Source organism: Herpailurus yagouaroundi, unplaced genomic scaffold, assembly GCF_014898765.1.
Source record: "Herpailurus yagouaroundi ecotype Mexico unplaced genomic scaffold, PumYag 164, whole genome shotgun sequence".
NCBI lineage: Eukaryota > Metazoa > Chordata > Mammalia > Carnivora > Felidae > Herpailurus > Herpailurus yagouaroundi.
In genome coordinates this window covers 49,721,717-49,745,801 of record NW_024412405.1, presented here as the reverse complement: position 1 = coordinate 49,745,801, position 24,085 = coordinate 49,721,717, and the positions used below count along the sequence as shown (strand labels likewise).

Here is a 24,085-nt window from a genome sequence, read left to right as displayed (position 1 = left end):
ATATAAAGGACAATTTCTTATTTACTCTCTTTATCAGCTAAAAGCAGCCTTTGTAGAATTTGATAGTGAGAGCATTAAAACTCTATTTAAAGTTTTCAAAGCTATGCCTTCGTGTTTTGTATATATATACTGTTTTTAAGAGACATTGGTTACATGTTTGTAAATTATATTAATACATACTGTAGATAATGAGTTTATAGTCAGAAAAGCTCATATATATATTAAATAACAGATTAAACTTACAATGTGACTTTTTAAAAAGTTTTTATTTATTTATTTTGAGAGAGAGAGAGAGAGAGAACGAATGGGGGAGGGGTAGAAAGAGAGGGAGAGAGAGAGAATCTCAAGCAGGCCCTGTGCTGTCAGCATGGAGCCCAATGCAGGGTTCAGTATCATGAACCCAACCATAAGATCATGACCTGAGCCAAAGTCAAGAGTCAGATGCTTAACCAACTGAGCCACCCAAGTATCCTTAAATAAGTTCTTTCTAACATGTATGGTTCTTTAGATATATTTTCTTCAGAAAGATATATTCTTTCTTCTTGGTGATGACTTTTAAAAAATGTGATTTACACATAAGTCATGAATTGGTATACCTCTTTCCAGTATTTCTTCCTGAATCTTTAATAATCATTGCTGAGCAATGATTAGATTACAATTATACCTAGACTTTCCATGCCCTCACATTCAATAAAACCCAAGTTGAAATGTACACATATTTCCTAAATGCCAATGGCTTACTTTTATAAAGCAGAAATGCAACAGGTATTTTATTGTAGGCAGAAATGGTCACAGTGGTTTAAATGTCTTTCTTATTTCTATAGCCCAATTTTACACTATCAATGTCTTAGATAAATTCTTAAATATATATTTGCAGTATGAACACTTGCATCAGTTTTGAAATGATAGTTTTTGCCCTCAAGATATGTTACTTTTCAATTCACCAACCCCAGTATAAATGCCTTGCTTAAAGCTGTTTATTTTATTTTTCACACAGCATATTTTATCAGAGTATACTGAGATTGTTTTGTGATTGAACATTCAATAGATTTTTTTGCTATTTCACCAGAGCAATTCCATATGCAAAACTGATACTTATACAAGAAATTCACCTGTGATTACCATGCGAAGCATTATGTTACCAGAGTGTAAAGTGGCCAGCATGTGCTTTTTGCCAATATCTCCATTTCAGTAGATGAGATCACGATAAGGAAATAGAATGTTTGAGACATAACATACTTAAAATCTCAGCAAAATTTACTAAGAAAAAAACATTTTTTCTTTTAGTATTTGCAGAAAAAAGGGAGTTAGCTCCAAAAGGGGATATTTTCCAGCTCAAGCCTGATTATTACTTAATGATACATCTTTATAGAAATATTTGTCGTAGAAACTTTCCAAACAACCTTAAAAATAATTTGATTTCCATGGTTCCTCAGCAAAATCCAGGATATCGTCTAAATATTGGTGAATTCTATTGTGGTGTCTTCTTGGGGCACAAAGTCTTGCTTTCTATTTCACTTTTGCAGTTTTGCATCTATTTTAAAGTAGTTTATCCCAAATCAACTTATTGCATTAAGAAGGTGAATAAGAGGATCTATAAGTCATGAAAAATAAACAAGAAATCAATCATTTATCTTTATTATCATCATTAAAATAGAATTAAAGGTTACACAGAATTTATATAATATCTATGAAATCTATAATTTATATAATTTCAAGGCAAGATACTTGATTGCTTTATTTTTATTATTATTTTAAGCTTTGTGTGACCTGCTGTCACATTAATGAATTTGTGTTTTGTTTTAAGCCAGTGCCTAATCTCTTATTTTAATCTTAGTTGATTTAATAAGAATTTTCTGATTAAGAAAGTTTGGCGATACACTTGACAGTTGACTCTTCCTTGGCACGGTATGCCTGGTTTGCAATCAAAAAAAAAAAAAAAAACAATGATAATATGTTGGTACTAATGCATGAATTGTAGAGTAAGAAGATTATCGAGTGTGTGTGTGTGTGTGTGTGTGTGTGTGTGTGTGCGTGTGTGCCTGTGTGTATGAAAAATAGCATTTTAATACAACACATAGATTGAAATAAAAAGTCTATAACTTTGCACTTTTAGTATTGGCAGATGCATTGATAATTGTAATTATTAGCTACATTTCCAGATCCTGACCTTCTAGGAAAGCTAGTATTTATCTCTAGATGATAATAAGACAGGAAATAAGTGAACTATCCTATTAAATCCCAGTCGGAGGAATTTGTAAGGGTTATTGGCAAAAGCCTATTCTACAGTGTGGCCCTGATCAGATGTGCCAGTAACAACAAATGAGGCTATATGCCTAAGTGGAGAGAAACTAAAAGAACTAAAAGACAGTGAATGCATTTAAGAATTTTTTTTTTCTGATTTTGAGCAATAGACTTTTTACGATTTTTTTTTTTTATAATCAAGACAATTACATAGTAATTTGGGTTAGAATGCATGCCTAGTTCCCCATCTCAAAACCCAATTTGTTACCACCTGTGGCTATTTCTATTAAAAAAAAAGAAAGAAACATAATTACTATGAGTCTCAGCAGTCTTAGAGTAAATTTTTGCAATTACAATACCTCCCTCGGGCAGATGTGTGAAAATGGCAGATTAATTCCTGCCAGGATCTTTCTGTTCCTCCTGCATTTTTAGGTTTGGTGTTACCTGCTTATTAGAGCAGCTCTGTTTGCTCTGGTTAAAGGTTATGTCAGTGTTTCCATAGTAAATCTCTAGAAATAAAGATCCACAAGTCAGCCATTAAATTTTGCCTTAGGTGAAAAGTTGACATGTAACGTTTCAGCGAAGGGGTAGAAAATATTTCCCATCACACTCCTCTGTTGGCTGGTTAAGTTTGAAGTAAATGGTAGTAAGACCATTTGGCAGTGTTGGAGAAAGCAGCACAGGTCGGGAGGTAAAAAGAAAAGCACCTTCTTTGAACTATAAAATACTATGTAATCAGCAGAAGTCAACGAAAATATTTTTCTTCTATGCTTGATCCTAAAGCTACTTAATGCATAAGAGAAACTGGAAGACTAACAGATTTAACACCCTATTTTCATTCATTCCTTCTTTGGTTTTTTATGTAAACTTTGTTTCTATAAAGATCTAACTGATCTGCACACAAAATGATGAATATTAGTAAGTCTAAACAGTTTTAAAACTCTGGTTCAGTGTTATAACTCTTTCTTAGCAAAGCTAATTTATCACGAAGCAACTTAAATAGCAGAATATTGGAAGACAGAGACCATATACGTTTGCTTGTTTCTGTAGTTGGGAGAACCTAAGATGGTTTCTAATACATAGAAAGCACTTAAAAAATACGGATTCTTGGTAATCCTATAATCATTAATCAGTCATGAGCTGGAGTTTAGATTCAAACCTAGAAATGAGGGAGGCCAAAGTTGAAGATATTATTCATATAAACATGCTGGTAAACAATTTATTTGAAGGTGGCATGTTTTGATAATTTTATGTATAATTTTTACCTTTGTAATAACTACAATGAAAATTCCTATACAATTCTATTGATAGTGACATAAGTTCTGAATTTGTTTGTATCTCTCTCTCTCTCTCTCTCTAGAAATATATATATAACACACACATATATATGTATATATAAGTGCATTAATATATTTGTTCTTGATATACAGTATATGATATACATATATACAGTATATAGATATACAGTATATAGATATATAGTATATAAATGTATATCAAGAACAAATGCTGTTGGTAAGAGCATATCTTTTATCTTTTGTCCTATTCCTTGAAGTGCTTTATACAGTATTAAAACCACACAATTCAAATATTATGTCTCTTTGTTAAGGCTTTAAGAATCACACACCTCTAGCAAATTATTAAGTAACTAATGTGATCCTTTTTTCTATATGACATTTTTAATGAAATGAAATTATAAGCCATAAATAGTAATGTGGGGATTACATTTATTTGTATTTGTTAATATATAATTTCATGATTTAATCACTTTGGTACCAACCAGTTGCCATCTGATATTGCAAAAAGAAAATCACCATGGGCAATTATCAATGTGTATAATAATAATAATAATAATAACCCAACTACAAAATTTTTCTCAAAATCTCAGAATCTATTTCATGTAGGTGGTATGAAATTTCTATGCATATACTGAGGAAGCATAAGCTAAGCATTCATGTAAACAGTATGCTACCCATTTCATTATTGTTATTTAAAATATGTAACCTGCAGAGCTGTTCAATATATAATTATCAATTCAATTAATAAATAAAAAATAATTAAAAAGCTCTTAATTAAAATAATTTACTACTTTTAAGCTGTTTTAGGACTTATTTACTATTTTATCTGAATTTTAAACTTTAACTGCAAAATCTTTATCAAACAATAAGAAGCTTTGATAGAATAAAGCCTTCAAGCAGAATGAGCTTTCAAACCATATTAAAAATTTAATTATCTCCACTAGCCAGATAGTTGGGATACAAAATTAAAGAAAAAAATAATAGGAAGGAGCAGAGAAATGACATTTAAAGTTTAGGATTCATTGTCAATTACCATTCGAAAAGAGGAGAAAACTTTCTGAGAGATTATAGTGTTAAATATCATATAAGATACACCAACGAATAATAAGTTTTCAAAGGGGACATTTATATCTACAATTACCCAAACATTATAGTTTGAGCCCATCTGTAAATTTACTCTGGAATATTTGGCATGTTGGGGAAAGAAGGCGTAGCGACAATGGGTGCTGCTTTCTCCCTACAGGATGCCAGTCTGGGTCTTGCTGTCCTGTTACTAAGAGAAGTCTGAGAACCAGGAGCAGATCAGTAAATGGGAAACTGAGCCTGTAATGTTCCATAATCTCTCTGAATTTTACTCATTTCTTTGTATTTTTTCTTGAACTATCACACATGCTTTCTTTTAAGGAATACAGTTTAGAAATCTACTAGAAATGTGACTTCTAAACAATACTGGTAAAATGGGAACGTCCTACAGGTTCACCAGGTTTCATGCATTTTTGTTAGTCTTCACATGAAACCATATGATCTGAAAACACATATCATTTGTTTAAAAATTCCAAAAAGTTGTTTGAATATTTGGAAAGTATCATCAAAACATATAATTTGAAACAAAAGAAAAGGAATTGTTACATATGCCTTACTCACATGACTTGTTCTGATTCTTTTCTTCTTATTCTTGCCATCTGGTCTCTTTTCTGTGATATCCATTCTGAAAATATATTTTTACAGGGCTACCTTAAGAACCTTGTATATTTACATCGAATGTAATTATTTTTAAAGAAGTCAGATATATATATTCAGACCTGAGGTGCCTAGAGTTGATTCCTATAGTGGAGCAATATAGGAATGGGTTGGATTAAAATGGGTTGGATTCAACAATATTATGTTTAACATTATTAAAATGCATTTAATAAATGAGAAACTTTTGTTGGTTAGTTAAAATAAAAAGCTTCTTGGATTCCCTTTCTTCTAGATTTCTTTTTTATAAATGTTTTTATTTATTTTTGAGAGATAGAGCATGAGTTGCGGAGGCACAGAGAGAGAGGGAGGCACAGAATCTGAAGCAGGCTCCAGGATCTGAGTGGTCAGCACAGAGCTCAATGCTGGGCTCGAAATTGTGAACTGCGAGATTGTGACCTGGGCCGAAGTCGGACACCCAACCAACTGAGCCACTCAGGCCCCCCTCCTTTGTTCTAGATTTAAAAACATAAAATATTGGGGGCACCTGGATGGCTCAGTGGGTGGAGCACTGGTCTCTTGATTTCAGCTCAGGTCATGATCTCATGGTTTGTGGATTCGAGCCCCATGTTGATCTTTGCTGGAAGCACAGAGCCTGCTTGGAATTCTCTCTCTCCCTTTCTCTCTCTCCTCCCCGTTCACTCTCTATCTCTCTCTCTCTCTCACAAACAAAATAAATAAATAAACATGAAAAAATATTTTAAAAAGATGAAATATTGGTTTTCTTTTTTATAAAAGTAATTAAATAAACCTTTCCATAATTCCTTCTTTTTGTTCTTCATGCAAAAATGTGCTCTATTGAGATATAGTAGAGATAAAATCCTCCATCTACAATTCCTGAAAACAGAACATTTAATTTTTTTTTTTTAAGTAAACTCTCTGCCTGACTTAGGACTTGAACTCATGACCCCAATATCAAGAGTTGAATGCTTTACCGACTGAGCCAGGCAGGTACCCCTAGACCATTTCATTTTTTGTCCTCTTGATAAAACTTCCCTCTATATTTATTTATGCTTATGCAGGTCAGAGAAATAGACTAATGTATCTGTTTATAGCATAAGGAAAAGAAATTTATAGTTAATCTTATCCAACAAATACCTTATAATTATTTTCATTACAAATTTCCCGTTGAGCCTCAGTGGACTTGGGCTTCATTTTAAGTACTTATCATTTAACTGGAGAAATCAAATCTCCAGGACACATCTGTTATTTAATGATATTAGAGTTTGGATTTTGTTTGGTGTAAGTGTAGGATTTTGATGGAAAGGCACTAGGGGTGGGAGAGGAAAGGAGCTCTGATTCAATATCCCCAGGTAATATGATATGAATAATTGGAAAATGGAGATATCATTTCAGTTGGTTAATTGTAATAAACCTATTATCTTGTTAGAGCATTAAGGTAGAATCAACATGTTGGGAAACAGATAAAAGGTGCAAGAAAGCATTTAAAATTCAATCATTAGGTTTCATTGCACCCATCTGCTCCCAGGAAATATAATTGGAAATTCGATTCATTGACCTTTAGCTGCCATTTTGGACCACAGTTTCAAAATCTATGTTTTCAAGTTGGACATTTGAAGTTAATTTGATAAGAGCCATATTCGGTACATTTTTAACCAATTATGTTTTTGAGCAAAATTTAGAAAAAATAAAATCAGGCTTAATATAATGTGCTGGTGTATATATGACAAAGAGTCAGCATAGTTATTTAATCCTGGATCTAGTTAAAATAACTGATGTTCAAATTAAGGTTTCAATTAACTAGAGGGACTGCTGAACTTTTTACTGTTATTTTATGCACGAACTCCTGCTTCTCATTAATTATTCTCTGGGTCCATATTATATTACATTTATACTTACAACATCCAATTATGCTAAAATTACATACCATGGTATTAAAAAAAAGCAATATATAGTATTTCAGGTGGTTATCCTGAATTTAAAAAAAATTTTCCTCCCCCTCACTCCCTCTTGGCAACATAAGTATGACAGCACAGAATCTTCCCCGAATATTGCCTACGTCCTCATTCAGAAGAGTTACATGATAAAATTATATGCATAACACGAGAGATACATTATGTAAATTGACCATCATTTCTTGTCAGCATTTGTGTACTGCTCTGCTCGCTGAAGTTCATGTAACTTGGAAAAGAGTCATGATTAGACAGGTGTTTCTTCAGCCTATGAGATCAAGTTTCTGAAATATTTATATGGTGGCGAGCCAGATGTACACAGATTAACCTTATAATCCCATTTCACAGCTTTTCCAAATACTTGGAAACTTGTTAAGTATGAAGCTGATTATTCTGGCAGCGTATCTCCATTAATAGGATTCAGATCTTCCTTGTTTACAAGCCAATGCTGCTAATATGATCTAGTATATTAAATCAACAGAGAAACAGAAAAAGTAGAATCCATCCAAGGGCTAATTGACAGGGAAGTCTTTTCTAAAGCTTTTTAATGTGCTTTTTTATTGACTTCATAATAACAGAACACACGTAGAGCAGGCGAATGATGTAACTGGGCTACTATGCTGCTATCATTTGGGATGAAGTAGTTATTTATCAGATTCTTCATGCTTCTATTGTAATGTTGATATAAGCCACATAAGACCGTGCATCTGCCCTTTACAAATATTCCCTTCAACATCATCTCGATTGGAAGGCTTACTGTCATTCGACGTGTGAAATTATTTTAAATGCGCTCATCTTTTTTTTTTTTAATGAATAGAGGCAACACGGAGTAATGTAATAGTATGTCATGATTTTCACTATGCTTATTTATTGGTTCTGCAATAATAGACGGAGACCTTACTGTTACACATTCAGCTTGAGCCATTTATGCACAGTGCTAGTAGGTGCACCATTTCATATTGTTATGTTCTGTCCTCTCACGAAAAGAGGTATCAGGAACCTTAAATCAAATTAGACTACAGGAAGAGTTTTCTACTTTGTCTTTTTTATATTAAGTGTATAGCTTTTATAAACTACCTCACTCTGCTTGAATAAGCTCATGCTCCTTCAGAGACAGGAAAAACCTATTTTTCAAACTATGTATGACAGCCTGATTCCATTTTCAGAAGAAGGAAGGAGAATGCAGGCCCTCAGCAAAGAGAAGAATTCTTCCACTTTTTTACTTCTTTGGGGGACAAATTATCTACTTTGTGTTTCATATTTATACGTAATATGTCTAGTGCATGTAAAAGAAGAAGACATAATATTTCTTTAAACCTAGGATTAAGTGACCCTTAAAGAATAGTTTTTCAAGGACAATTGAAATGTAAATATATGAGATTTGGGGGCCCTTGAATTTTTGACTCCGTGACAGATATCCTAAAGATGAAGCTACTCCATTGAGACTATGCCTCTGGACCTGTGTAGTTGAGAGTCAGGCACTGCTAGTGTATTGCCTTTTGGATTTCAACTACTCTAACATTGAACTGGGAGTTTGTAGTCAGCCTCCAGGGATGAATTGGCTACATTTGACTGCAGGGCCACTTACTCCTTTCCTATTTGATTTTTACCAAGTCAATAGTTTCCCTAGAAGAGATTTTACTCTCAGGAATAACAGCAACTATTCCAAAACTCTTCTATGCAAGAAGATCCACGTTTTTGCATTTAAAATAACTTCAGGTTTTCGGTCCAGTATGTGTGTCTTTGAGTTTCTCTCTTTCTTGTTTTTCCCAAAGTTAAATGACTATATTTTTCTCCTAATTTTAAGAGGAATTTTTACTGCAAAACTTCCACTAGAAAACCATACCTAAAACAGCACCTGGTGTATAGTAAGAACTCATTACATGTTTGTGGACTGAAAATAGAGAAAGTTGCATTTAAAAAGTTATAATTGCTTATAATTTAGTACTCAGAGGTAATTATTGCTAATCTTTTGTTGTTCAGACCCACAATCCCTTCTCTAAATAAAAATCCAAAGAACTTAGATCTGAACTGATTTAAGATTATTTTTAATCTTTACTTGTCCCACTTAGTGTTAAAATCAACACTTTTTTTTTTTTTTTTTTTTTTTTTTTTTTTACTGAAGAAATACTAATATGTTTAAATTTGAGGTATTGTATCAGTCTCTGCTGGGATAGGCCATACATGACATGTACAACAAAATGTCATTCTGAGATATGGAAGACTTAAGGATTACAAAACATGTCTGAGTGCAAGGATTTTGAATAAGGGATTATAAACCTGTCTATCTTCCCATGCTGTAATGTGCAAACACATGCAGGACACACGACTAGACTTTTGTCTAAAAATATAAATGTCTCATACATAGACACTATTCCATGTCAACAATGTGGTTTCGTATTATCTGAACAATAATGGAATTCTGGGCCAATTAATGGATAATTCATTTAGTCAGTTCCTCCCTGATTGATGGTTTGATTCTTTACACTGAGATTCAATTCCCAAGGTTCTTGGTCTAAAAAAAAAAAAAAAAAATTAGCTTTTCTGTCCAGAGTAAGATGCTTAACCTTATTTTTTTTTTTTCTGGTTTCTTATTAGGTGTAATAATATTTGTTCCTCATAAAATTGTCATAAGAATTAAAGATGAAATATGATTATGCATATAAAGGATATGATCAATACTAAATTTTGAATGAATATTAACACATACGATTATTATTGTTAGCAGTAAATGATGTAACACATGGAAGCAGGTAACTGATATGCAGACATATTCTCCATAAAAATAATATTTTATGTTAGCAATTATGCAAGAGTACAATTTTAAACCAGAATACTTACGATTATAAAAAAGTAATTTTATTAGAATGCTAATTTATTTATTTTTATTTTTTAAATATTTAATATTAAATATTTATTTAATATTTATTTTTATTTTTTTAACATTTTTTATTTATTTTGAGACAGAGAGAGACAGAGCATGAACGGGGGAGGGTCAGACACAGAATCCGAAGCAGGCTTCAGGCTCCCAAAGGTCAGCACAGAGCCTCACGCGGGGCTCAAATTCATGGACCGTGAGAACGTGACCTGAGCCGAAGTCGGACTCTTAACAGACTGAGCCACCCAGGCGCCCTGAATGCTAATTTATTTTATTCCAAATTTCAGTTTATACCTCTTTAAACCAGGATTGGTTACTTTGTTCTAAATGCTTTTTTTCTTAAAGGTTATTTATTTATTTTGAGACAGAAAGAGAGCAGGGGAGAGGCAGAAGGAGAGGGAGAGAGAGCGAATCCCAACCAGGCTCCGCACTAATAGCGTGGAGTCTGATTTGGGGCTCGAACTCACCAACTGTGAGATCATGATCTGAGCTGAAATCAAGAGTCAGACACCTAACTGACTGAGCCACCGAGGCACCCTTGTTTTAAATGCTAAATAGACATTTAAAAAAGTGATCAATTTTTGATAGACTGTCTTGCAAAAAAAAATAATTTGCAGATATTTTAAACTTCTTAAACCACCAAAGTGAACTCTGAAGTGGAAAGATGTTAAGTCTTCCTTCAGAACAGTGCTTTTTATGCAGAAAGAACTTGTGGTAAGTGGTAAGTAAAGCTCACCCCAGGTAGAAACTGAAGAGAAGTTTCCACAAAAGAACTGTTGTAGAGCAATGAATACCAGAGAGTTAGAGACATATGATAACATCTGATTTCATTTACACTTCTTTTCATGTGAGAAAATTGAAGCAGAGAAATATTACTCACATATATACAGCTAGCTAGAAATAGAAAATTAATGTCATGTGACTCAGAGTTTAGGGCTTTTGTTTCTATACCAGTTGGGATATCATGTTTGGCCTGCATTCCTATGGAGGTATTGATGGAGTATGAAAACATCCTACAGCATGAATAATTGCTACTTTGAGTAGTGAAACTTAGTTCCTAGAAGGCAGGTCAATTTGGAAAAGAATTCTTTAAGGCCTTCACTTATTAAGCTTCACATCTCTGCTGGGACCTGTGTACGTACGACACATTGCCACAAGATCTTTCAAATTGATAGCCAGCAAGTAGTTTCAAGAAGTTCTGTAAGTTGGTCCTATAGAGTGAAAATATTTCCAGATTTTGGAGACTCCGGAAGCAGATTCTCAGATTCTCAGATTTGATCATAGAACTGGCTTTGATTCTTGTATTTGAACCAAAGCTATCCAGTAGACCTCATTGCTTTCCTCTGTGTTTATTATGATTCAGAGCTGAACAATTGCAGGAACAAAGCCATTCAGGGGGGTGGTGTGTGACCTGGTATCAGAACTCTGTAGGGAGCATTGATTAACAAGCATTATTAGAATGAAAGTAATAAATCTGTAAAATACATCAGACAGTGATAAATAGTCTAGAAAGCAAAGCACAATACTCACAAAAGGGAGATGGGTCATACAGGACTTGCAGGATTTTATTTGAAAGAGTGTGAGATTTTGAGTCAAAAGAAATTTATTCCTATTACTTACTCATAAAGGGACCTCCAGCTAGCCTTTCATGAATTCCATAGGCCTCAGTTTCTCCACCCATAAAATAGAAATAATTATAATGGTTCCACTTGGTGAAGTTGAAAGGAAGTTTAGATTTGGAGAGGTTGAGAAACACTGACAAAATCACCCTGTAAAATATGTAAGGAAGCACAGGAGACAAAGGACCAAGAACGGAAGAGTTCTTTTCTCTGGGAAAGAACAGGTTACTTACTCTTATTCTAAGTACACTCTAGAGGAACTTGTAATACACTTCAGGAAACTTAATGTGCCTAAGTACATTTTGTTTTCAGGTGTTCCCATGATGGTACTGTTTGCACAGTTTTAAGTAGTTTGGAATTGAATATAAACATGCTACAAATCACCTAACACTGAAATCCACTTAAAAAATATGAACAATTTTTCAATCAGGCAGCTTCCAAATGCATACTCTGGGAGAGAAGTCTGTGTCCCACAGAAGATGAAAGTAACTTGTGTGTTTTCTTGTTTTTTTAAACTATGACCTAATTAAACGTAGTGTATATGTGAAAATGCCTCATTAGTATTTTATCTACAGGAGTGAGTAGACTAAAAATTTTAATTATAACGTTAAGAACTGAGACTTAGTTTTTCTAAGCCAAGAGCCTGCAACTTTTCCTATTAAGGATCAGATAGTAAATATTTAGGGTTTGTGGGCCATATAGTTTCCATCAAAACTATTCATCTCTGCCATTGAAGCATGAAAACAGCCATCGACAACATGTAAATGAAAGGGCATGGCCGAGTTCCAATAAAACTTGATTTTCAAAAACAGAGAGTGGGCCTTACACCATTTTTGTAAGGTATGATTAACTGTTAACATTTCTTAATTTCTTTCCGTTTGTGTATTTATAAAAAAAAAACAAAAAAACACCAAAAAACCTGTACCATGTAAATTACAAATAACCTCTAACAAGATCAAGATATTTGTCTGTTGTTTCAAACTAGATATGGAAGAATGCAGGCCTATTATCTCATGAAATGATTGTCTGGGTAAGCCTGCTGCTTTTTCCAGAAGAGAAAAATTCTTAGCACTGAAGTGTCCAAGCAAAGAAAGCTGGGGATACTTGAATTAGGTATTAAGTGTCAGTCTGATAAAGACTAGAGATATTTCATTTCATTTTGTGCTAATGTTTAATTAAAAATCTGTTAGCATTAGTAAAGACACTTAGCTTTATTTTAATTTCAGGTATGAATACCAACCTAAAATAGACTCTTTCCATTGAATCATACATTTTGAATGTGATACTTATTCCTGTATTTCAGAGGGAAAAATGATAAATATTCTAGTAATCTAATACTCATAAATTTGATTAATAATTAATTTCTTCTTCAAACTTAGGAATGCCTTTACTTTGTTAAAGTCATATCTCAGGGCAGATCTTCCAAATTCCCTGTATATTATCTCCTAAGTTTTTGTAATTGTATTCTTACATTACTCATTTTGTTTTCAAATACAATGGATAATTTTTTCTGGAAAATTTAAAGTTTATTTATTTATTTTGAGAGAGAGAAGGAGAGAGAGAGAGAGAGAGAGACTGAGAGAATCCCAAGCAGGCTCCTGTAGACACAGGTCTCAGTCTCCCAAATCGTGAGATCATGACCTGAGTCGAAATCAAGAGTCAGACACTTAACTGAGACACCCAGGTGCCCCTGAAAATTTAAATTTGTATATATTTTTTGTTGTTTTGGAAGGGGTTAGTAACTTATCTTTGAAACCCATGCAAAAGACCAGGACCACAAAATTCCCCCAAAGTAATTATTTAAAATAAATAAATTATTTACTAATTATTGTAAAATAAATTGATTGGTTGGCTGTTTGCATGAATTGTTGCTTATAAAGTTAAAAATTCTCAGGGTACCTGGGTGGCTCAGTTGATTGTATCAGACTTTGGCTCAGGTCATGATCTCACAGTTTGTGAATTAGAGCCCTGCGTTGGGCTCTGTGCTGACAGTTCAGGTCCTGGAGCCTGTTTTGGATTCTGTGTCTCCCTCTCTCTCTGCCCCTCCCCTGCTCATGTTCTGTCTCTCTTTTTGCCCCTCTGCTTGTGCACGCTCTCTCTCTCTCTCAAAAGTAAATAAATAATTTTGAAAAAAAGAAAAACAACTTCCTTTTATAAAGAGTTAAAAATTCTTTATTTATGTGCTAGAGGAGGGCCACCTGGGTGGCTCAGTCAGTTGAGCGTCCGACTTCGGCTCAGGGCATGATCTCACAGTTCATGAGTTTGAGCCCCGCGTTGGGCTCTGTGCTGACAGCACAGAGCCTGGAGCCTGCTTCGGATTCTGTGTCTCCCTCTCTCTCTCTACCCCTAATCCACTCGCATCCTGTCTCTGTCTCTCTCAAAAATAAACATTAAAAAAAAAATTTAAATTTTAGAGGAAGGAAAAAGTAAGAAAGGTATTTCATCCTTCAATTCCACCTTGAATTCCTTCTATTTATTTTTACTATTAGGAACTGGAATGTACCTATACAGGTGATGAGTTGAAAGGCAGATGCAAAATCAGACAGGAACCTGATCTTGCTGATATTTTTTTTTTCTTTCATTTGCAAAATTTAACCGATTATTTAAATAATAATAGACTTTATCTTCTGATCAACAATGTTATTTGGAGGAGGAAGACTGGTGAACTGTGTGTACCAAAATCATTGTATCTGTAATGTTTTAAATTTTAGTGTATTTTGGAAAAAAAACAAACTGATGATATGTGACAGACAGTTTGGTTTTTAAATTAGTTACTTACATTATTTATATCTTTTAAATTAGTTATTTTTGGGGAATTTTCTGTAATGATTGGCTAAATGTAATACTTTGAATTTCTTTTGCACTTTAAAAGGTAAGTGTTCAGAAGTGCCTATTTTGACAATTTATATGACTGTCATGATGGTAAGTAATCATACAGTTAAGCCCACTGCTTGCATTAGACTGTTTGATAATACACGGCCATTATTACCTTTTTATGTTATTGGCCAAAGGAAGAAAATCTAGTTATTGGAGTTATATGCAATGCTCAGCATATTCAAATAATTTAATGTGCAAGCATGGAAAGGTAAAAGCGCATACTCTTTCAGTGAGTTGTCTTATTAGTACGGGGGATGGCAGTACTATTTTTGCTTGGTGTGTAACGTAATTTTTAAAAGCATTTCAAGGCAAGTTACATTCATTTCTCATTAACTTAGTTCTGAAAATGTTGGGACGGATCCTGATTTTTCTCTATTTGCCAGAGAGGTAGCACAGATACTGACTGGTCCTGGTGGTTCCCGGCAAGTACGTTGTTCTGCAGTGAATTGGGTATATGAAGGGTAACTTTGTGAAAGTTAGTCAGCTGTCATTTCTCTTAAATGTCATTTCTCTGTTAAAAAAAAATGTAGACAGTAACATTACTATGTGTCCTAGGGCAATTGAGGAGAATGAGTAATAAATATCAATAATACTGTTGTGTGGATACTAAAATGGAACAGCATACTCCAAGCCTCCTAACATAGAAAGTACACAATGACTCTGTTTCCATAAATTTAGATTCAGTACAGTATAGTTTCAAAACATGTCCATATTAGCTAAATAAATTAGACTGAAAACTGGCTTGAATCCAAAAATAAATTAATTTATCAAAATTTTCTTTCACTTATTAGCAAGTTTTTAACATTAATGAAATAAGAGTTGAAGAACTGTATCTTGCATTCACAGTGACAATAAATAAAATGGTGAGTCACCAATTTGTCTCCCTCCCTTTTCTCTCTTTCTCTTCATATGTCGGAGCTCTAGAAGTTCAGACTTCTAATGAATTTTCACTGGCTACATTTACCTTTGGGTTCTTAGTTTGGAGGCCTGATTTCAGAGAATCCAGTTGTAGGTATTCCCTCTGGTGGGATAAATCTTCCATATTCTTGATAGAGAAAAAGAGCACTATAGGGGGAAAGCAGAGAAGAATCTTCTAAGACAATATATCTGGCTGAGAGATAGCCAAAACCAACCAACCGACCAACCAACCAACCAAACAAGCAAACAAACAACCAAACAGAAAAGAATAGAACTCCCAACTCTCCCCCCCCCACTACCACCAACTTATGGCATAACTCTATGCCATTGCCAGAGAGAAAGCACATCCAGCATTCAGGGGCACCTTGGGGGCCTATGGACTCCAAACTTCAGCAAAAATAAAAAAGAATGCACAGCATTCTCTACTTTGTGTGCTTTTCTAGATAACAAACAGCACTCCTCTTACCTTTTGATTATTTCAACATTCTTCTTTCTTCTCAAAGCTGATTTTCTTTACGATTCATAAATTAAATGATTAAACTCCAGCATACAAGTTATTATTAAAATTATCAGTGTTGGGGCGCCTGGGTGGCGCAGTCGGTTAAGCGTCCGACTTCAGCCAGGTCACGATCTCGCGGTCCGTGGGTTCGAGCCCCGCGTCAGGCTCTGGGCTGATGGCTCAGAGCCTGGAGCCTGTTTCCGATTCTGTGTCTCCCTCTCTCTCTGCCCCTCCCCCGTTCATGCTCTGTCTCTCTCTGTCCCAAAAATAAATAAACGTTGAAAAAAAAAACAAATAAAAAAATAAAATAAAATTATCAGTGTTGTTTATGAAAGAGTTAACATTTGCAAAAGGTTTTAATATACAGACTCATTACTTTCAGAACAAAATCATCTAAGTCATCCTAATTGAGCTGTAGACTTAAAATGCTTGCTTACAGGATGTGGCTGTTCTTGCTCTCTCATTTCTAATTTAAAGTAATGCTAGCTTTGCTAAATGTGGTAAGAATTTCTCATGTTTTTATTATGCCTTTAGTAGCAAAACACAAATGTCGACCACACTATACTTGTATAAAATGTATTATTTTGAAAATCATTGATAAATACAGTTATTGCCATACCTCATGCACTTTGAAAATTCCAGAGCCATAGGTGCTGTCAGAGAACTTTATAAGTGGTGGCTTAAAGTGCTGTTGCCTACTTCAGCAATGTAGAAAGAACCACACCATATATTCTGTTGAAGGCAAAGCTATCAGAAGCGATGTCGGTATGAAAAGGCTTAAAGTGAATTATTCACCTCTTAACACTCCCTTGTGTTCAGTCTGCTGCAAAGAGAATGCTTACTATCAATGTGAAAAGCAGTGCCTTTGAATTAAGGGAAAAGTTCAACTTGTTTGGCTTTGTTTTCACCCCAATGGCATCAATATGTGCAGTCAACCTTATGTCCGTAATTCAAAAGAATTTTCAAAATTCCACTCCCCTGTGCCCCTGGATGAGGAAAACACTGATCATCTTAGTATAGCTGAAGCTGTAATGATATGATTTAACACCATAACTACACATCCAATCCCAAATTCGTGTGTGAGAAGCCAGTTTTCTCATAATAATGACTTTAAAGAGTCGAAGTATGTCAAAGACATACTTTCATTTCTCTTTAATAATTCCTATGCTAAATAAATACCTCTAGAATGAAACCTTTCTTCATATTTGTATCGCAACCTTTGGGAGAGTCTTCTTGTATTAGACATAAATATATTACAAGTTTATCAAGACACTGAGGCAAATACGCTTTTAGAACCTGGTACAAAATGCTGCGTCTTTTCCTTCTCAGTGTCTAATCTGCTGTCGGTCCTATTCAGTGTATTTTTAATTTCAAATGTTGTAGTTTTCATTTTTATAAGTTCCATTTGGGTCTTTTCTATATCATCTACTTCTCTCCTTCGGGCCCAAGATGAAAATGATACAAGGGAGGTACTTAGGGCTCAAATTTTAAGAAGGCACTTGCTCTCAAAGCCAGGCTTTTACGTTCTTGACCATATTTTTAATATTCTAATATTTAAGATTCTTGTTGGTTAATTCCATCATCTCTTTCATGCCAGGATCTGTTTTCATCGATTGATTTTTCTCCCAGCCATGGGTTATATTTTCTTAACTTGTTGCAGACCTTATAATTCTTGATTGGGTCTCAGCTATTGTGAATTTTATATTGTTGAATGCTGGAATTTTTATATTGCCTCAGGTCTGAGCTAAACGTATGTTTGTGGAATGAATTTACCCACGGAGCCTCTGTCTCAAAGGTCTCCTTTCTGGTAAAGAAACAGACATAGAAAGGTAAAAGGATAGCAAGGATGCCAGCAGTTTATAAAGCACTGCCTCCTACATTTCCACACCAATGATTCTGGAAATGCGAGAGCTGTTTGTTTTGTCAAAAACTGTTCTCGCCATAGGAAACTTCCTGACTGCCCCATGAGTCTGTAATGGGAAATATAAGAGAACACTGGCAAATTAGCACCAAAGTGTTGTGGACATATTTATCACATAGTGATTGGATTAATCACAGATTGAATTCCAGAATTTACTGAAATAGCATCTGTGATGAGAAAGACTAAACCATACAATCCACTTTCTTAATGATTGAATTATTTTTTTTCTCTTCCTTTTGCAGGGATACCTTTGAAAATAGTTTTCTGATGTTTTCTTTCTTAGAAATTAATTAGAAATGGGATTCAAAATGATGATGTCTTTAATTTTCTTATCCATAATTGTCTCATTTCCTAGAAATCCACATATTGTTTTAAAATTGCTCAGACTTTCCTCCAGTTATCATTATTTCATGATTATTACAGTGCTGCATGCAGGACTTAAAAAATGTAAAAGTTATAATGGAATTGTATTAGATAACTAAGAAATTTTCATATATTGTGTCATATAAAGTATAAAACAACATCTTTTAAATAGTATATCCTAATTTTACCACCAAAGTTGTAAAATTATTTTGAAGGTATTTTAATACACTTTGGTATATCTTAGATGCTAATCATTTCATATTCAATGTGTTTACACTCTTTACAAATATATTCTGTTCACTCTCAAATGTAGAATCAATATACAAGGTATTTTCTTTAAAAAAAAAAAAAAAAAAACAACTCACCGTTTCTGAGGATGGATCCCCGTTCTTCACAATCTAGCCATGTTTGTTTCCTGCATTGAAATAAAAAGCCATTCCTTTGTTGGGGAGTCTATCTGGCTTATTCGGTAAAGCATGCAACTCTTGACCTCAAGGTCATGAGTTCAAGCTCCAGGATGGGTGTGGGACTTATTTTTACAGAAAGAAAAGCCATCCCTTTGCAATAAATTCTGTCTGCAAACTTCATTTGAAGTATTTATGTTATGGTTGGGTAAACAGGAACTGCACACAAGGAAAACATCTTTGAAAGAAATGAAAATTTAGCTAAATAATTCATATTAAGGTGACTGTCTTATAGAGCTGTTGCTTGGGTTTGCTAGTGTGGCTGAATAGATCTCTATATCCTGAATCCATTTGTAGTCTGTCCAAATGAATACAGAATTTCTACATAGGTTTTATAAGTTGGGTTTGTATAATTTTTTAAAAGTTCAGAAACACTCCTTATTGAAGAAACTTAATAAAAGAGCTTATAGATTTATAATTCTCTGTGAGGCAGAAGGATCTTCAGCATATATGACAGGCAAATAGCGCCTTAGATTTAATTTTCGAATTACCTTTTTGAGCATATAGTAATGAACTTGTTTTGAGTGTAGAGTTCCATGTATTTTTAATCATGTACATATAAAAGCTTCATGAAACCACCACCACAATCAGGATAGTAAACAGTTCAGGAGTTGAAAATCTTCATGCTGTATCTCCTTTAGGCAGTTTTAAAACTTGCCATCCACTGATCTGTTCTATGTCATCATAGTTTTTGGTTTTTTGAAAAGTTTTATAAATGGAATTATACAGTGTGAAATTTTCTGTGAGTGGCTTCCTTCAATCACCAAAATGCTTTCGAGGTGCATCTAAGTTGTTGCGTCACTAGTTTTTTTTTTTTTTTTTTTTTTTTTTTTTTTTATTGCTAAATAGTTGTCCAATGTATGCATGTACCACAGTCTGTTTATCTATTCACCTATTGAAAGATATATGGGCTGATTCCAGTTTTGACAAAGAGGGCTTCTGTAAATATTTATGTACAAATCTTTCAAATCTTTGTGTGAACATAGTTTACATTGCTTTAAAGTAAATCCCAAATGTCTGCATCAGTCTGGATGTTTTTTATTTTTTTTTTTATTTTATTTTTTTTTTTTTGGCTATGGATTATGCTTTTGGTATCATGTCTAAGAACTCTGCATATTGCCAATCACAAAGGTTTTCTGCTAGGTTTTCTTAAATGTACAGGTTTACATTTATATTTAGAGGTGTGGTCCATTTTGATACATATATTTGATACATACATACATTATATATATGTATACATCCATACATATGTATAAAACACACACACACACACACACACACACACACACACACAGAAAGAGATGGAGAGAGGTGTAGTTTAAGGTTCATTTTTATTGAATTATCTATCAAATTGCCTTTTGAAACTGTGTCAAAAATCAATTGGCCGTATTTCTGTGGGCAACTTATGGACAGTCTTCTCTGTTCTATTGATCTATGTGTCTTTTTTGTCTACAGTACTACACTGTCTTGATTAGTGCAGCTTCATAATAACTCTTAAAATAGTGTGATTCCCTCAACTTTATTCTTCTTTTTCAAAAATTTTTTGGCTATTATAGTCACTTTGCTTTCCATTATGAATTTTAGAATCCTTGTCTGTATTTACAGTGAATCATGCTGTAAATCTGAATGTTGTTATATTACATGTATAGATTATTTGAGGAACATTGACAGCTTTACCTTGCTGAGTCTTCCACTCCATAAATGCAATATATTTCTTCATTTATTTAGATCTTCTTTGATTTATTTCATCAACTTTTGTAATTTTCAGGGCACAGATTCTGTACTTGTTATTGAAAATATTTTTTTCTAAGCATTTGATTGGTAGGCAACTATGATAAATGGATTGCTTTTGAAAGTTCGGTTTTCAATAGTTCGTTGCTAGAATATTGAAATATAATTGATTTTTGTGTGATGACCTTGAATACGGCAACCTTATTTATTGGTTCTAAGAAGTTTTGTTTCCAATTTGTTTTTTTTTAATTCCTTTTTATTTCCTGCCTAAACAGTAATATTATCTGCGAGTATAGTAACTGAGAAATTTCCCCTTCCTTTTTAATTTATCTTTTATTTATTTTTCTTGCCTTGTTGAACTTAATGGGTCTTTTAGCACAATGGTGAATAAAAGTGGTGAAAGCAAGGGTGAAAACTTTCAGTCTTTCACTGGTAAATATAATATTAGTTATACATGTTTTTTGTTTGTTTGTTTTTTGGTAGATGCTCTTTATACAGTTGAAGAAGTTTCCCTCTCTTTCTGCCTTTGCTGAGAATTTTTATCATTCATAGATGTTGACTTGTGTCAAATGCTTGATACATTTTAAGAATTGCTATTTTTACTATTTACTAGTAAAAAATAATCTATTTGACTCCTTTTACTATCCACTTTCAATTGAACTTCTTTAGGCATATGTAAGTGGTCATATCAAATTAATCTACTTCAACAAATAAAGAAGTTACCCAATTTGAGCCAACGTGGTTTAGTTTCAGTAGGTGCCTTCTTTTGGTCTTTCTCATAGATGCTTTTTTAAATCATGATTTGTTTTCTAGAGTTATAACAGAAGAAGCAAATCGTAGAGTATGTAAATATATCTTCGGATATACCTGAGAAATAGCTTATTATTGAGTACTCCTGATAAAAATTCTGATTTTGAATGTCATTTATAAATTGACTACAATTTGCTGAGTACTCCTGGAGAAATGCATGAAGGCAAGTAATCAAAGAAACTCTTCATATCATGCAGACTTATCCACTTTGTATGTTAGTTTAATTGATTACTTGTTTATTTGTGTTTTCAGTACAAAGGAAAGTAATGAATACTAAGTTTTCATGTTCATCAAACAAAAAAACAAGAAATGAACAAAAAAATGAAACTAGGAGAATGGACTCAGTTTATAAGATAGTTCAGATCTGTGTTCTTACGAGTAAATAATCAGTAAAAAATGGCCAAACTTCTGTCTTTTATTCCAGACTGAACTAGATTAAAAAGATGATCACATTCTAAAGTTTTTAACGTGTCTATCTTGGAAGTTTTCTGTAACTACCCACCAATTCTGAGTACTTTTACAAAATAATAAACAAATTATATGTTTAAAAGTAATAGTTAAAAGTCACTGTGTTCCAGTTGAATTTGAAGGGAAAACATTAGTGTATATGATTAGTTTGTATGGAAGAGGATAAAATTTTCAAAGATATAAATATTCATGTTTAATAACTCTGATGAGTCCTAAAAAACTACAAGTGTCTGACCTCAAGTTTTACCTTCTTCTTAGACTTAAAAGTTAAGATTTATAGATATGCAAGGTAAAACGAATTTTTTAGAGTACATTATCGGGAAATATCTTAAAACCCTTCCATTTCTAAATTAAATGATGCTGTGGTACATATGGCTTTTGTTTTGGGTCTATTTTCATTTTCCTATGCAAATACAGTTATTTTATATTCAGATTATTTTAAATGAGTTTTCTGACACCCTTGGAGCCTGGATAATGAAAATGTTATTTTCTATATTAAAAACAGTGTGGTTTTTATAGTGAGTTAGTTATATGTTTGTTAAAGGCCAAATGGCTATTTCATTATGGTAATCATAAACACACACACAATCTTTCAGGCTTCTACGTATTTAATGGATAAATGCAGGCACTATTAGTAAACTTCTGATACTCTGCTACTGATTAAGCTGCAGATTTTTAACAACTGTATTTTGTGAAATTCTATAACGATAAACCAATCTTTCTTTCTTTCTTTCTTTCTTTCTTTCTTTCTTTCTTTCTTTCTTTTTCTTTCTTTTTTACATTCCTTTTTACCTCTCTCGTCATTCCTCCTTCTGCGTATACGTATCTTTTTGTTTCTCTCTTTCTCCTCTCTACTTTTCTCTTGCCTTTCTCTGAAATTATATTTTTCTCCTCTTTCTTCCCCTTCTAAAATCCCTTCTCTTATGACTTCCTCTCGTTTTTTCAATTTTCATCAAAATAACATTTGGTAGCAACACCATCGCTCAGTGGTCATCAAACACCCTGATGCATCCATGCAAACAGACATCGTACAAACATACATATGCACATGTGCACATGCACACACACATAATTTAAAAATAGCTCTTCATTCGATGGGAAAACGTATTCTATTTCTTAGTTCAAGTCTTTTAATTTATTAGAGCTGTTTAGAACTTTAACAATAGGCAAACATTTTTAGATACTCTCCCTAGTAGAACAGGGGAAGGAAAGTTTCCTTATCTGTTTCCCTGTGTTTAACTGAATAGGGATCCTATCCTGTGATGCTTCACCTAACTAAAGCCATTACAATCACAAAGTTACTTATAATAGCACTTATGTTTTCTAACTAGAGTTTCTACTTTGATTTATATTTTATTCTCTCTGTAATACTCAGGATTCTGTTTTTCTGAAGTGTTCTAAGATACTCATGGCCTAGTCTGTAACCGACAACAATAATAGGTTGCATACATGTTTTTGACTAATTCAAAAGAGGATCTTGATTTTATTAAGCTAAAATGTGGAGTTTCTAAATAATTATAGTTTTAAAATTTAGCAAAATTCTGTTGCAAACATTTTTGCCCCAGTGTTGTTTTCCGCTATTATTTTTACTAGAAGATTGTCACCCTTAAAAACTGATAGTTTGCCATTATGGAAACAAAAATTAATGTGCTTCACAGAACCTAAACACTAATAAAACATGTTAATGAAAAGTGTCTGCTACCAAATGCTAGTTAAAGCAGATTAGAAGTGAGAAATGCATTGACCTTGTTTACCTTCATCTTTGCATTTTGATAAAGGTCATTTGAGCACCGACAAAAGATTATAGATTCAGAAATTTATGAGGCTATTTCTTGTCCCCAAGCTTTTAGCAGACAGTGAAACTTAGTATTTTAAGCTATTACTCTTAACATGTCATTTTCCCCCCAATAATAAATAGTTCCCAAAAGCCACATAATTAAAATTATTTCATGGGAAGAAAAAAGAGTACTGTTAGTTTAATTTAGCTTTATTTATACGGAAACACATATTGCACTACGTTAAGCCTTACCTTGGGCCCTCTTCTTCATGAATCGCATGCTCCTGTGTCACTGATACTTACATGCTGGATGATCTTGTATGAATCCATAGCTGCTTCAGGGCACAATGGTGTGATATGAAGTGATGCTGAAAACAGGAGAACCTTTGTCTCTGAGTCAGCTGCAAGAAGAAGTGATGTGTATGAATGTACAGTATAGGGAGATCTATGAAAGATCTAGTCTCTTTCTCCCAAAAGACTCTGTTCCATGATACAAGGAGAATTCAGTTCTTTTTGGCAGACCTCCACATCAGTTTGGAAGCAGTAAAAACAACCACAAAAACAAGCC

The 24,085-nt window shown here is 33.5% G+C and overlaps 1 protein-coding gene and 1 long non-coding RNA gene across 6 annotated transcripts in view; one reads left to right on the top strand and one right to left on the bottom strand.

Moving 5' to 3' along the window:
• PCDH17 (protocadherin 17) overlaps positions 1-24,085 on the top strand; it is a 101,045-nt gene that overhangs the window by 12,261 nt on the left and 64,699 nt on the right. The gene's annotated exons all lie outside the window — the stretch shown is intronic.
• LOC121037884 (uncharacterized) lies at positions 4,336-23,858 on the bottom strand. 2 transcript variants are annotated; one of them, XR_005794047.1, is made up of 5 exons: positions 23,770-23,858; positions 18,633-18,682; positions 15,531-15,631; positions 5,187-5,250; positions 4,336-4,826 (listed from the first exon to the last, which is right to left on the bottom strand). It is a non-coding gene; the product is annotated as an uncharacterized LOC121037884 (long non-coding RNA). The 2 variants fall into 2 exon arrangements; XR_005794046.1 differs by lacking the exons at positions 18,633-18,682; positions 23,770-23,858 and adding an exon at positions 16,603-16,792.